The 13420-nt window shown below is 36.1% G+C and overlaps 1 protein-coding gene and 1 pseudogene across 1 annotated transcript in view; both read right to left on the bottom strand.

The window, feature by feature from the left end:
* LOC146485306 (uncharacterized) overlaps positions 1 to 13420 on the bottom strand; it is a 128296-nt gene that overhangs the window by 39522 nt on the left and 75354 nt on the right. The gene's annotated exons all lie outside the window — the stretch shown is intronic.
* LOC146485307 (uncharacterized) lies at positions 1270 to 2640 on the bottom strand (annotated as a pseudogene).

The raw sequence follows: 13420 nt of genomic DNA, 5'->3' as shown, positions 1-13420 counted from the left end.
CTTAAAGATATTAGAAACACGGTAGTGAAGCTAACTCTAATTATTAGTTATGACATTCGATTAACACGACCATATTTCCATCGAACATATCATCAACGAATGCTAGCAACAAATCAAGAAATGCGATAACCATTGCTTTAAAATTTCTCTACGAATCAAGATGAGCCTTTTTATTTCATTTCTGACAGAGTTTAAATAAAGCCGTCATATAACGAGATAAGTCCATCACGGTTGAAACGCGTTCAATGTCCACCAATTATTTATCCTTAGCTGTTGACCAGTCCGTTCAAAATTATTGGCTCAAGCCCTTTAAATTTCTCGGCAATTAATCAGTGATGCCAGGTTTTTGACCAGCAGGCATTTTCTGACCCTCGACTTCATTGAATTTTCTTCAATGTAATAGACTTATCTCGCTACATGACAGCTTGAATGAAACTCTTCCAGCGTGAGTGGTATTCGTAATGTAAATAACATCGGTCCTATAACCTATAATTGGTTTCGCAAACATAAAACAGTTGATGGGAACATGACCGATCATTCCATTTCGAAGAGTGCGCTGGTGAAAAAAAATGTACACAATCCTCGTTTCCTCCAGAATTGTTAGGCTCTCCTGTATACCAATTAGTGTAACTAACCCCACTTTCGTCAACCCATACCCAACGTGACTTGTCATTGGGGTTCCTGTACAAACCAATCCATGTGTCTTGTGATATTTTAGGGGCAAGAGCTTGTTGTTCAGCTTGAGACTTCACCATTGCAAGGTTCGAGCCCATTGCCTCACAGGCAGATTTTGCTGCATTCCAGTTCAATTTTCCAGATGAGATCAGGTAACAAGAGTCTTGTATGTGCATCCAATTCTTTGGACATACTCCTGCAGTGAAATATTGCATTTTACTTAAGATCACTTGAAAGCTATGTATACAAATTGTCCATTATGATACAATTCAGTTGTTTTTAGATAACAAGATAAGTACATATTGAAATGCGTTCACTTAATCGTGACCTGCTCGTTTACAGGCTACGGTAAAATTCCGAAAAATACGCCCTTCCGAATTTAAGCCCAGAGATTTATCCTGGAGAAAGTTGGTGTGGTAGGTTAGTGTTCACTGAATTTGATGTCACCTTGGTGATCAAATTCTAGGAGGCCGTTTTTGTTGTAATCTTTTTCCAATCGTCCCTTAACTTTTAGGATTTTGGGAAGCTTTAGGAAAACGTAGGAATTAATGGTGGCGGGTCCAAGACGGCCACAGATAATGTTATCACTATCCGTTATGGACCTAGAAGGAAACAACGTTGCAAGTATCCAGGGCTACAAGAACAGTTGTATGATCCAACAGTATTTGTGGAGGAAGCAAGGCTTGAGAGGCATTCATAAGATCCTTGAGTGCACTCTTCGATATCTGATAAAAATTACGATTTAAAACTTTAATTTGACCTTAACATTCCTGAAAAAACATGCCATCGTTACCAAAAAGGCAACAATAATTTTCTAAACACTTCGGAATAAACTGTTAGCAATCTCTTCCTAAATAGTTCAGGAAGCGATACCAGCCTCCCATCGAATCGCTTAGTTCGGGTTTCTCCATCGCTTGTTCAACTGTAATTTTCATAGAAAGAGAATTCCGCCAGTGTGATCATTAAAAGCTTAACACATCTCTTGGGTGTGGTCCCATATGAAATAAAAAGTGAGGGAAAACTGAAAGTTTGAGTAGAGAAAAAAAAAAAAACCCGAAAACCACAGAGAAACCTTGAAAGCAACGACAAGTACAGCTGTATTTCATTTAGGTCAAGAATATAAATATAACATCCTGATACGTCACAAAATAACAGCGAAATAACAAGAGCCAAATTATTCATAACGACCCCTGCAACAGCCTGTCATTAGTGGCTAAGGTGAAGCAAAGCAGAAATCATCTAGCTGGAACCGTATCTTGTTGAAAGGGATGTCAAAATCTGGCTTAAAAAAGAGGTTAATCTTACCCCCTACCCCCAACATTATCTACACTCTTCCTTAGATTAATTCCCTCTTTCAGGCTCTGTCAAACGGATCTAGTATAACACAACCGGTTTCCAGAATCAAACTCGCCTTCTGCCTTCATGTCGCAGTAAGCTAGTACGGGTATGTCTGGTATTATGGTAGACAGCCAATATTTACCGCTGACTGCTTAACCTTCTTCACTCACTTTAATTTGTTTGCATGTCTCAGCAGGCAGCTCTGCGATTGAACTAAGGGGAACTGAGAAGCAAAATAAGAATTTATTTATGCATTGTTTGTTGGCTCCACAGTAATTTGGCTATTTCTTATAGCAGTATTTTACCTCTGTTAATGTCTCGTCTAAAATAATATCTGTCTGGGTCAGGAATGAAATCCTCCGGTCTGGCTTCCTTCGTCCGATCACTGAACTCACACATGTGAAGAGACATCACAAAGTTGAAACTTTGACATCGATCATCTGTTCGACAGACTAACAGGCAGTGAAGACCTAGATCGGCCATCATCGTCTTATAGATGTGTCCCTGCAACATCCATCCAAAGATGGACAGCTCAGATCCAGAGGCTGGGCATTGCTGAGTCTGTGCTCTGTAAAGCATTTGACTTAAGACAAAGGAAACCGAGATACGGAACAGCAGGCTCATGACCATATCTAAAAAAAAAGTATTAAGAATTGCCGTCTTCTTTAGCGTTTGATGCAACCGATAAACAATAGTCATGCAAGTCATTTTAACGTAACGAGACATAAAGAAGTCCACAGACGGTTGCAGTAGTCAGCAAACGAACAGATACGTATTGCATAAAAGATGGACATTAAAGCTTTTTTAGTTTCCAATGGAATGCATTAGTCTGTAAATTCGGCGGGAAATTTTCCAAACAAATGTATTGTATTACAAATTAAAAAGTTGACATCTGACTTCATTTACGTCTAGAGGCCTCAAGTTAGATAAGCAGGATCTTGTTCCAGATTTCTCCGTTTTCAGAGCCTGGATGTTTAAAAATTGTTTAATAAGACTTAATATATAATTTGTCATTAAAACTTCACACAAACAGTTAAATTTGTGCCATCTTATCCCTATTTGAAAAATGGCGGCCAATTCGCATAAAGGGGCATATTAAAGGGGCAAAATTAGAGGATATTAAATGGATCGGTTCTATTCTCGCAGAGTTCGAACGACAACCGTAACAAACAAATGTAAACCTTTTGTTTGTCCGAAAGGTGGTTTGCTGTTAATGAAATAAAAAAGTTCTACCTTTTGTTACATCTTACTTGTAAACTTAGAGTTTTGTTTCGACGAAAGTATTTAAAAAAGGTTGGTCTTTCAGTTATTCCGATACGAAAGCTGCTCTTAGACGCCTTCCATCTGATTTTATCTGAAGTGTGTCGTTTGTTGTTTTTAGCTACATTTTGAAGCTGCCAAGAAGAATTCTCAAGAGACACCCTACTTAAAGCTGTGCAACATTTTAACACCGACTTTGCCTGACATTAATAAAGATATCGAGGGCTGATTAATAATGGTGTGATAATCCCATGATATACAACACGTCGCTGCTTTCTTTTTTTTTTTCTTCAAGAAAAGAAAAAGGAAAAAATATCTGTCTTCGTCACTGTTTTGAAACACTGTATTCTCAAATCATCACCTTATGGCTGTCATTTTTTAGCTAATGTTGTTTTAATTTTAAAGGACGTTATTTTGTCTGTACAATATTGCAAGCTTAGAAATAAATTATTTGGGTCAAAACAAAATTGGTCAAATTACGACGACAAAACAAACGTTTATACTTGATGTTTAGTTTTTCCACAATTTAAATTAACTTCTTAGTTTTTGTGAGTGTTAACGTTTTCAAGGTTTATTTAGGTGATAAACTCCGCGTTTCTCGTTTCTTTTTAGAAGGAAATTTAAGTTACTCACATGATTTTGTAAACTTTAAGTACAGTCGGACCTCTGTTAAGCGGCCACCCTCTATTAAGCGGCCACTTTCCAAAGTCCCAAATTATTTTTCAGTAAAGTGCTGTATTCGATACCTCTACTCAACGGTCACCTCTATTGAGCGGCCGCGGCCACCTTTTTGCTGTTGCAAGTTTAGTATTTATTGTTTTTTTTACCTCTATTAAGCGGACAGCAAATAAATTTTTTCAAGCGAAATGGTGACAGATAATATGAAGGTGATAACTAATAACAACAAGAACTGCAATTTAATCTCCACTATAATGACACCGATCAACTCCGACACTTTGCCCAGTTTCACGGTTACCAGGACCTTGCCCTATCTATCGGCAAGGCAAATGACTTGATCTCCTCGTTACAACTCCGAGCTCCACAACGGCAAACATCAGTGACGGATTGTTTTAAATAAATTGTCCTTCAAAATATTTTGAGCTAAAATTTTTTGCAGACTGCTAATGCAAAAAATCCTAAAAAAAACTTGATGTTTTGTTACATAGATTTGCATATTTTTCTGTACATACTTAACACTAAAAATTACTGTAGTTATCGACTACATGCTCTCTGTGTTAGAGCTAGCACTTTGCACGGACTTGAAATGCGCAAATACAGGACACTTAAAGTTCTGTTGCAATGATTTTCACATTCATCTTCACATATGTTCACTTTTCAACAAGCGTTTTGCTATATAGAGGCAATAAAATTACGTTAACTGCCATTTCTACCCAATTTATATTGTACCTCTATTAAGCGGCCAGTTTTCAAAGTCCCCAGGGTGGCTGCTTAATAGAGGTCGGACTGAACAATAAAGGTATCTTTATTGAACACACTTTGCAACATTGTCGATCTTTTGTGTCTCGTTGATAGCTGTTTTCTGTTTTATTTTTCTATTGCTATGTAGCGGTAATAAATGTACAAAGGGTTCAAGAATATTGCGTGAATTTCATAAAAGCCAATTATCGCAACATTGGGAAAAGTAAAGGACGTATTCAATACGAAAATTTATTGCAACTTAGACATAAAACAGCGACATAACAACTTACTACAAAAGTTAATTTCCATGAACGAATTCCGCTTCTAAGCCATGTGGAGTTAAAAGTAGGTGTGTTTTTTTTTCGAAAACGGGAAAAGACATTGAGAAGACTTTAATTTATTATGAGACTCTTCCCCTGGCTTTCAGTGTTGAATGAATTTCAAAAAGTGCTTTCCTTGAAGAAACCTCGTTTAGGCGTAAATGAATTATGAAAAGTGCTTTCTTTCAAGACTGAAGCCTCTTTCTTACATCACAAAACATTCTTCTCGTGCTCTCCCAAATTAAAGTAAATGTTGTTTAGTCGGTCAATACACGAATAATTGTTGAACAGAACAAAAGATGCCGACTACGACGAAGAAGAAGAATTTGAGGAAATGAAAATTAAATTTAGCCCCTATTAGCAGTCTTTCGCAACCTTCAAAGATTACATCGTTAAAAAATATAGAGCCGAAGGTTGCAATCCATAATTAACTTTTTGAGGTTGTTTTCGCACAAAAAAGGAGAATGCAAATAGATAGCTCGTCTGGAGAAACTAATTTATTAAGTACCAGTAGAATTTTGACGTTTCTTTAACAAGGAGCTATGCCTTTCAGTTTAAGCCAATAGAAATGTGACAAATTCAGATGCAGACAATGTCGTTCCAAACCTGAGGAAGTTGCCATTTGAAAATATAGAAAGGTTTTTTAAATATACTTTTTTCATACAAAGAACACGGCTGTGGCTAGTGTCGAATTTTTCTGTAAAGAAATTTAGAAAAAGAAAGAAAAAATTGCAAAGTGAAAGGAAAAAGAAAAAGCATTTGACTTTTCCGTTATTATTAAACACCTTACCGTGAAATCGACATTTTTGAACCGTCATATTGTTAATCTAGGAATTAACCGTGTTTGCTGATGCGTAGTGTAGTAACCAGTCTTTCGACTATCTTGAGTACAATCAACATTCTCTGAGGATCACAACTGGTGACAAGAACGGCGATCGATAAGATTTGCAACCATGTAAACAAACGAGTGGTGGAAAGAATTTGTTAGCTACCTACCTAATTTCAGGGTGCGTTTCTTTGGGAAAATCTGAATCTGGATTTTTGATCCAAGATTACTCGGATCATAGTGCATCAAAGGAACCGACGAGTCCTTACTCAGAGTGGATTTTAACTTCCTTTAACTAATAAAGGTTCAAAGCAAAACAGGACCAGAGACGAAAATAATCAACAAGACTATAAGGTGATGTTTTCCATTTGCCATAGTTTTTAAAAGTGAGATGGACTGTAGAATTCAGGGAGATTGAAAAGAAGTAGTTTAGTCTTTGGATAGAAAAACAATAAGAACCTAATATATTTTTTTTCGTTGGGATCCAGCTGCAACGGATAGGAAAGCTCTCAAAGGTCTTCGGTTCTACTCAATTTATATTTTTAGTAACCTTGTTTAATTATTGAAGTCTGTAACGTAAAGAGATAAGAAATTTCCGAATTTTAAAGCATGTCAGGTTCGTTGCTACAATGGTGCAGGCTAGGAAATTAGTTTTTTGGGGTTAAGGAACAAAAAAGCAGAAACAAAATATATTGTATTGGTACAATGAAGTGACAGCAAAAAAAGTGTCAACAAGACGACCAAATAAACTATTACATGAAGTGGAAATTTTTTCCCCTGTCAAAAGAACTCCTCAATTATTTGGAAAATATTTTCACCTTTTATTGAGGTGCTTAACTGGTCGTTTCTTACTACGCACGTTAAAGAAATTTTGGCTAACAACAGGACATTACTAAAACTCACAATAAAGGTGCTTAAAGACAGGATGCACTAACGTCGATATTTGCGTCACTTTAATTTGTTGTTCCTTTTCAATTTAAAGCTGAAATATAACAAGATCATGCATACGTAAAGGGAAAATAACTCCAGTCTGAGTTTTATAAGAGCCGAATAATCTCAAAATCAGTCTAGTGAAAAGTGAAGATAAAATTAAAAACAAAGCTTTGCTGCTAAAATTTTGCTGCTAAATTCCAATTTGAAAAAAAAAAAGACAAAAAACTCTTGCTATACAAGTCTGAATAAACGAAAAGAAAGAACCGTCCATTCTATGTCACAAAAAAATGCGTTTTCAGTCCTTTCTTAAATGTGCAAAAAGATAGCTTTTCGGTAGCTACTTATTGAACTCAGCTCAACACCTGTAGAGTATTAACGTAGGTTAATTTGACGGGTTTTACTTGTTGTCTTAGGCCAATGAAATGCGAACAGTTCGCATGGAGACAATCTATTTTTGAAAGTTTACAGTAATTTGTCATTTCCTAATTTCACAAGGCTATGAAAAATATTTGGGTGTTAGAAGGAAAAAGGCTGTGTGTTTACGAATTTGTTTTGGAAAGAAATTAAGAAAAAAAAGGAAAAAAAAAAAAACAATGAGAAAGGAGACACTCGTTCTCCTATCTATTTGAAAACTGTTATCTCTAATCATCATTTTATGGCTATCATTGTTATCTAAGGTTATCTTTTAATTGAATGCTACAGTTTGAAGATATAGCGAATTTTCAACGAATCTTCATTTCTATATCACAAAAAGTTTGTGTTTTCTTCTCTCAAATACGCAAACGGTGCCAATTCTATCACAACGCGTAAGTTTTCTTAAAAGGCGACAGCCTAAAAAAAATAATAAAGAAATCGGGAAAATAAAACTCATCATCCAAGTAGGTGGAAACAAATGTCAAAGTAAGATCGTTACAAAAACTTAAAGCCCAAGGTTAAAATCCAACATTCCCTTTCTTTTGAGACGTAGTTGCACTGACAACTCGTCTGCTACAACAGTTGATCTTTAAAATGAGAATGCAAACAGATTGCTTTCCGGTAGCAACTTATTGCCATCAGCACCTGTCTATAGCGTTTTAGCGTAGGTTAATTTGAGGGTCCGTTTACCTGTCGTTCTAAACCAATGAAAATGCGACCAGTTTCCATGCAGACAGCTCCCTTTTTCAAAATTACATCAACCTGTCATTTTCTAATTTTACAAAGGTATTAAAAATTGTTTTTGGGTGTTAAAAACAAAAAAAAAAAAAAAAAAAAACCTCTGCCTGTTTCTGAATATGTGTTTTTTTCAAAGAAATTTGGGGCAAAATAGAAGAACATTACTAAGGGACAGAAAAACGCAAAGACGCTCGTCTTTATAACTATTTGAAACACTGTTATCTCAAATCATCATTTTATGTCTATGGTCGTTGTTTATTAACAGTGTAAAGAGAGAAGAAATTGCCTAATTTTACAGCATACCAGCTTCGAAATTAGCTTTTGGGAGTGAAGGAACAATAAAGCAAAATCTATTTCTTGGTAGTGACGGCAAATTAAGAGTGAAAACGACGCCCAAGTAAACTATTCCGTAAAGTGGAAATTTTTTCACCTGTCAACAGAACTCTTCCATGTTTCGGAAAATATTATCCACATTTTATTGATGTGATTAATGCTTTCGTTTCTTACTTCGCGTTTTAAGAAAATTTAGGCTAACAGCAGGAATTTCTTAACGTAACATTACTAAAACTCACAATAAAGGTACTTAAAGACAGGATGCACTATCGTCGATATTTGTGTCACCTTTTTTATGTTTCTTTTCAATTAAAACTGAATTAAGTCAAGATCATGCACATGTAATGAGAAAATATCTCCAACGGGTAGAATATTGTCTGAGTTTATAAGGGCTAATAATCTCAAAATAAATCCACTGAAAAGTGAAGGTAAAATTAAAAACAAAGCTTTGCTGCTAAAATTTAGCTGCTAAATTCAAATTCAAAATTAACACATAAAAATGTGCTATACCAGTCTACATAAATGATTTGACTTCCGTTTCTGAACCATATCGACTTGAACAGAAGTCTGGTTGTAAAACGAGTTTCGATATATATAATAAGGACTTCAGTAGTTTATCCTTGGAACTCTAAAACGGGAAATTTTCCGCAGCTATATATTTTTCCAGTATAAAGGAGGAATAAATTTTGGGACGTGATTGTCTTTAGAAAGAACCGTCCATTCTATATCACCAAAAATTGCGTTTTCAGTCTTTTCCTAAATACGCAAACAAATAGCTTGTCCGTAGCACCTTTTTGAATTCAGCCTAAGTAGAGTTTTAGTTAGGTTAATTTTAAAGGTTTTACTTGTCGTTTTAAGCCAATGGATATGCGATCAGCTCAAATGCATACAGCATTCTTTTTGCAATTTTACAGTAGCTTGTTATTTTCTAATTTTACAAGGCTATGAAAAAATGTTTGGGTGTTAGAAATAAAGAAAACTTTGTCTGTTTTGGAATTTCTTTTGGAAAGAAATTTAGAAAAAATAGGATATAATAATACAATGCGAAAGAAAAACGGAAAGACACTCGTCTTCATATCTATTTGAAACACTGTTATCTCAAAATCATCACCTTTTGGCGATCATTGTTATCTTAGGTTGCCTTTTAATTGAATACTGCAGTTTTAACATAAGGCCAACTTTCATCTTTCCTATACCAAAGACATGTTTTGGTGTTCTTCTCTCAAATACGCAAACGGTGCCAATTCTATCACTATGCGTAAGTTTTCCAAAAAGGCGACAGATTAAAAAACATAGTAAAGAAATTTGAGAAATAAAACTCACCATCCAAGTAGGTGGAAACAACTTTCAAAGATAAGATAGTTACAAATTCTTATGGCCCAAGGTTAAAATCCAAGATTCTCTTTTCTTTCAAACGTAGTTGCATTGACAACTCGTCGGCTACAGCTGTTGATCTTTAAACGGAAGATGAAAAGAGATAGCTTCTCGGTAGCAACTTAATGTCCTCATCACCAGTAGAGTTTTCGCGTAGGTTAATTTAAGGGTCAGTTTACCTGTCCTTTTAAGCCAATGAAAATGCGTTAATTTCGTATGCAGACAGCTCCCTTTTCCAACTTGTCATTTGCTAATTTTATGAGGCTATTAAAAACGTTTTTAAGATGTTAGAAGGAAGAAAGCTGTGCCTGTTTTAGAATTTGTTTTGCAAAGAAATTTGAAAAAATAAATAAATAAATATTACTAATAGAAAGACAAACGGAAAACTCGTCTTTAACTATTTGAAACTCTGTTATCTCAAATCATCATGTTATGGCTATCATAATTTTTTATGAATTAAAGTCTGCAAGGTAAAGAGAGAAGAAAGTCCCTAACTTCAAAGCACACCGGCTAAGAAATTAGCTTTTTGGGGGTCATAAGGAACAACAAAGCAAAATATATTTTCTTGGTACAACGAAGTGACGGCAAATTAAGCGTCAAACACGTCCAAAGACGACCAAATAAACTACTACGTAGAATGGAAATTCTTTCCCCTGTCAACAGAACTGTTCAATATTTTGAAAATATTTTCCACCTTTTACTGATGTGATTAACGCCTTGTTTTTTACTTTGCGAGTGAAAGAAATTTAGGTTAACCGCGGGAATTTGTTAACGTAACATTTAATAATCACAATAAAGGTATTTCAAGACAAGATGCATTATCGTCGACGTTTGCGTCACCTTATTTAGCGGTTTCATTATTTTAATATAAAACTGAAATGTGTTTAAATCTATGCATACATAAGTAATGATGAAATATTTCCACGGGTAGAAAATTGTTTGAGTTTTATTCAAACTTACTAATCTCAAAATCAGTCAAGTGATATGGGATTATAAATTAACAACAAAGCTTTGTTGCAAGAATTTTGATGCGAAATTCCAACCATGGGATATAGGAAACATGGGTTTCGACTAAATAAAGATTACATTTATCTCAAATAAAGTTGAATTTCTCACAATGCAGTGGTCTTTTGTCTTTTCTGGTCGTTTCTCTTTATTTATGTCAAGTAGAATAGCCTTAACAACCCTGCGTTTGATTCAGAACCACAAGCGTTCGTTGAGTCTTGGGTAACGCGCTCCCAGGCGCGGGCGCTAAGCGCGCAGGTATGAGTTAACACACGCGCACTGAGCGAGTGCGCCTGAAATTTCAATAGGACGCACGGTTATCAAGACTTCAAGAATGCTTGCAATGTAGTTCTGGGCTGAGTTGCTCGAAGCATGGGTAGCGGTAACCATTGGTTAAGAGGTATTAAAACCTATAGGTTGTCATGGTATTTAACCCGGGCTAGCGCTAACCATGCTTCAAACAACTGGGCCCTAGGGCCCGTTTCTCAAAAGGCCCGGTAACTTATCGGGCCCGATAAGTATATTTTTAAATGCTTTTTCGCCGATTACACAACGATTACAGACATGGTACTTCGCCAATGTTTTCATAGAATAATAAGATTTTAAAATTTAGTATTCAAAGCTAACAAAAATTGACTTCTGTTAAGAAACATTTATCACCAAAATTACTTATCGGGCCTGGTAAGTTACCGGGTCTTTCGATCGAGAAACGGGCCCCTGGGCCCCGTTTCTCGAAAGTCCCGATAAGTTATATATCGGGCCCGATAAGTATATTTTTAAATGTTTTTTTGCCGATTACACAGCGCTTAGAGACATGATACTTGGCCAATGTTTTCATAGAGCTATAAGGTTTTAAAACTTAGTATTTAAAGCTAACAAAAATGAACTTCTGGTAAGAAACATTAATCACCAAAGACTTCAACTTATTTGAGATAAATGTAATCTCTATTTAGTCGAAACCCATGTTTCGTATACGCTTGTTCCAACTTGAAATTAAAACATAAAAAACTTGCTATACAACTCAGGATAATTGGTTGTAAAACGAGTATCGATATATATATATATTATGAGGACTTTAGAACTTTATCCTTGGAAATCCAAAAATGGAATATTTTGCGTCTTATATTCCCAGGAAAACAGAGGAATAAATTTTGAAACATGATTGTCTTCAAAAGGAACCCTCACTCCTCTCACCAACCTACTAAAATGTCCATGACATTGCAATGCGTGACGAGCAAACGGCTGCCTGCAATAAGCGCCGACATTTTTTGTCACTCTAGCAGCAATTAGATGTACTATTTTTGTGCACTGTAAACCAAGCAATACTTCACAAATGACTAAGGGCCTCTTCATATGAGCCCGGTCGACCGGGCTGGCTCGGTTTCTGAGATCTCGCCTCGCCACTCTTTTCTTTACAAAAATTTCGATGTGTTCATATGAGAAGGCGGGCTGGCCCGGTTACCGAGATCTCAGTAACCGAGCTGAAAATTTTTCCCTTATGAACACTCCAGCCCGGATACCGGGACGAAACATTTTCAACTGCGCATGGCTTGTAAGGTCACTGACAAGTCGAAACGCAGTTCCACGGGTGTTTTTCATCTCGGTAACCAGGATTAAATTTCCTATATGAACAGAAGACAAAATTCGTCCCGCCTACCGGGCTCATATGAAGAGGCCCTAAGTCGTCCACTCGTCGAAGAAGAAGCAGTATTGATGTAATGCGCCGAAAGTTGATCAAAGATTTGTATTCGACCAGTGAATACTTAACGTGACAGTTTGCACTGCTGTACTTCGGACGTTACAAACAGCTCAAACTTATGCGACGAGCGACCCAGAGAATCGTGCCGAAATGGCGTTTGGACCCGTCTTTTATCAGCATATTATAAGGTTCGAACATTTCGAAATGTTTTTCTATGTGATTGTTTTCAGTGAATTTTAACCTTACATGGGTCAAGACATGTGTAAGGACTAAAATTTGCATTTTTTTTTACCGACTTTGTAAAGCTCTCCCGTCGCTCTTAATCATTTGTCCAAAGAAATTGATACAGGAATCTATAGACCATCCTTCGAACATTCAACCACCAGAAGCGTAATCGATTTGAAGGTTTCGCACATGGTGAAAATTAATTTTTACTGCAGTGTATTGTATGTCTTCGAAATTAAATTATTTCGTTTACACAAACAACGCAATATTTCCCAAAATCATTTCAACAGATATTTAGAGATTGTAAAAAAAAAAAAGATTTAAGTGTTTTAAAGGCTATAGAATGCGGCACAGTAGATCTTTGTGTTAAGACTGATATCAAAATGGAATTTCGCGACTGTTTACCTGGATTTTGGTGTTTAATGAATTATGAAGGGGACTTTCCTATAAGAAATCTGTCGTTTGGCGTTTAATGAGTTTGACAGGTGCTTTTCTTAAACAATGAGGGCTATTTAGTACGTCACAAAGTTTTCTTGTTGTGAAATCTTTCAAATAAATAATTTAAGAAGAAGAAGAATTTGGGAAATGTTAATTAAACTTACCACCCAAGCAGCCTGTTGCGTCTTTCCAAGACAGCACCCCGTTATTAAAACAGCTAAGTGCTCTCATGGGCGAACATAAGCAGTTTTAAGCCGCGCTTTCTTGTTCAGTTTATATCCTGCTCCAGAAATGGAGCTCAATAGCGAAGCAATTATCTGCAGTTAGCCTCATGGAGTAAACGACTATGGAATTTACTGCACGGCACTGTTGAATCCTTCTGTCAATCCGTTACACGCGGGTTCAAAAGATCTGGGCCACTTA

Source organism: Pavona decussata, unplaced genomic scaffold (assembly GCF_977016875.1).
Source record: "Pavona decussata unplaced genomic scaffold, jaPavDecu1.1 SCAFFOLD_27, whole genome shotgun sequence".
In the NCBI taxonomy this organism is placed as follows: domain Eukaryota; kingdom Metazoa; phylum Cnidaria; class Anthozoa; order Scleractinia; family Agariciidae; genus Pavona; species Pavona decussata.
This window is presented reverse-complemented; position numbering and strand designations above follow the sequence as displayed.